Genomic DNA, 2,987 nt, shown 5'->3' with positions numbered 1-2,987 from the left:
AATCAAAAAGAAAAATACTCTTTTAAGAAAAAGTTGGTAAGGTAGAATTTCCCATTAGTATGTTTTTAGAGGGTCAATGAGGCCTATCCTCAGGATTTACGTGTTACCACCAGGACTTTCTGAGAAGATATAATCATGGATTTATAATCATTATAAAAAGCTTGGCTATTGTGGTTTTCTTGGCTGATGTAAGGCAGTGTGTGGCCATTACAGTCCAAAGTTACAGTTTTCCAGTTTTCTGAGGATTAGTTTTAGGTGACTTGTGAACATTTCATAGGACATATGGCTTTTCCAGCCAAACACAGATACCATGAAAAAAGTAAAGTTTCCAAGAGTCAGAAGCAAAAATCATGGTGACCTTTATCCACTTGACTCAAGGCTCATTTTCTTAATGAAGATTTGGTCATAGGTTAACAATGTCTAAGCTAGAGAAAGAGATTTAGTAGAAACAAAAATTTTATAAAATAATGATTTTATAAGAAATTAAACTGAATACAAGTAAGGAATTAGATCGAATGCGAAAAATCCAAAAAATTCTATAATGTACATAAAAGTACTTCCAAAGTGTACTTGGATACTACAAGCTACTACAATTATTGCTGCAATTGTATCCCAGTTTTGTTTTGTTTTTTTTTTTTTAGTCGCTGGTATATAACAGTAAAATAACTACAGAGACTTTCTTTGCTTTTAGGAAGAATTATTCCTATTTTTTGAGAATTTCACTTTTCAGGCACTTAGTTTTAGAAATATACATCCTATAATCTATCACATTTTTATTTTTATAAGTGCAAACATACATATACTTTTGCTTTTTGAAGTGGCAAACAAGCTTTTTTTCTGTCCTTTATAATTGCTATTGTATTTAATCCTCAACTGCATATATTTTTCAATAACACAGCAGAAGTGCATAAAATAAACAAAGAAAGGCAATATACATTTATCTATGATTTATTTGGTTGGAGAAGTTTTTCTCAAACTTTAGGGGAAGGAGAAGGTAGATGGAGTAAGGGAGGTCAAATATTTGGTGGCGGAAGAAAATTTAACTTTAGATGGTAAACACACAATGCAATAGATGTATGATGTATTATTGAATCATACAGTTGAAACTTATTTGATTTTATAAACTAATGTCACTCCAATAATTTTAAAAAACCTTTAAGGTACATAGAATTACCTATAATGATGATTAAAAATGTAGATTCCCAAGGATTCTGATTCAGTTGGTATCAGTTGTGTATAAACTGAAACCTAGTAAGAGCTACATTTTAATAGCTCTTTAGATGATTATTGCAGAATCATACAAATATAATTTTTAGGGTATAAATAAATGAATAATAATTATAATAATAATAAAGGTAGAAACATGACAGAAACAAGAAAAAATAATAACTTTGACCCAGTCAACACCATAGAACTTCAAAAGTAGTTTATAAGAAAAAAAAATAGTTTATAGTGCACGCAAAAAAGAAAATGTAATATCCTGAGGTATTGAAAATATTTCAAAATACTTTATGCTTTTAAAATCTGTTTTAATACTGGAATTGCGATACACTAGTATAACAAAAATATAAAAAGTAAAACATATGCATAATTCCCTTCCATAATTTGATGATCTATAAAGTGTTTCCATACAGCCAAATTTCCTCTGCAACATCAATACTTTCAAAAATTGAGATGGTGAATAGCATTTGAAAAAGTCTATGCCCTCCGATTATCTCTCTAAAAACATCCCAGTGATCTAGTACTAGAGATCTTCCAGAATCCACAGGAGAAATAGCAATATACAGTCTGAACCAAGTGAAATTGCCAGCAGTCATGTAGTGATTCACTTTAGTTCGACTTCCTATCAGCAGTGGAAAATAACTAAACCACATATCCCTGACATCGAAGGCCACACTGACATTTTAAATAGGATAGGCCATGAAAAAAAAAAAAGATGAATGAAAGCAAAGAAGTCCTTTAGCTGCTCAAGATATGTCTCACATCATGGATGAACTAGAGCTGGAAATGTGAACCCTCCTTGGAATTGGCACAAAAAAGCTTTAAGACTTTTTGCCTTGAGGCCTTTCCACATCCTGGTCCTTTGCCTGAAATATTCTTCAGAGTGGTTTCAGGTCTCAGATTAAATGTCAGCTCTTCAGAGATCATTTTTAGCCATCTGATTTTAAATAAGTCTTCTCCAGCTCTTTCTCTCTCGCATCTATTTCTTTTCCCTCACACCACAAATCACAATTTGTGATTATATATTTGCATCTTTGCTCATTCCACAAGAGTCTGTCTCTCCATTCTTGTCAAGGAAGATGAGAATAATGTCTTTCGATGCACAATAAAAATTCGTTGTATGAATTAACTAGTTAATCTATTCTTTTCCATTAATATTCAAGCATCCAAATCCCTGTTTCTCTTCCAATTTAAAGTGTTTGGCATATCTCAACAAATCTAACTTTACCAAATAAACATAATGGAAAATAACTTCATTTTCAAAAGTAACTTCAAATAATTAAATTGAATGTAAATAATGAAGAACATCAAAAAGGAAATCACTTTGAAAACTGTTAACATTATGTACTATATAGTATTATTCTGGTTGGCAAGATATTTTGTCATGTTCTACAAACAAGATATTAGCATCAAAACTCAGAGACCTATTTTAACTTTAAGGGGGTTCATAGCAGCTTAAAGAGGAAAGAAGCTATCATATTTGACCAAGTAGAGAAGTAAACTTATTGCTTGTGATGGAAAAAAAAGTAAATTTATTGCTTACATAGTTATCTGTTGGTTAAAGAGTACTACTGATTGCCTAGCCATTTCCTGTAGGATACTGCCCTAGGAGCGTCATATAATATTGCTACATATGCAATGCTGGAGTGCATGTCAGTGGTGAGATTTTTGCTCATATAGCTGTCCTCCTGAAAGTTGGACAAATCAAATATGTTGCACAGATAAAAATATAAACACATAAAGAAAGAAGAAAGGCAAGGAAGGAA

This window comes from Pteropus vampyrus, unplaced genomic scaffold (assembly GCF_000151845.1).
Source record: "Pteropus vampyrus isolate Shadow unplaced genomic scaffold, Pvam_2.0 Scaffold56, whole genome shotgun sequence".
NCBI lineage: Eukaryota > Metazoa > Chordata > Mammalia > Chiroptera > Pteropodidae > Pteropus > Pteropus vampyrus.
The sequence above is the reverse complement of the archived record's forward strand: the minus strand, read 5'-3'. Positions refer to the sequence as shown.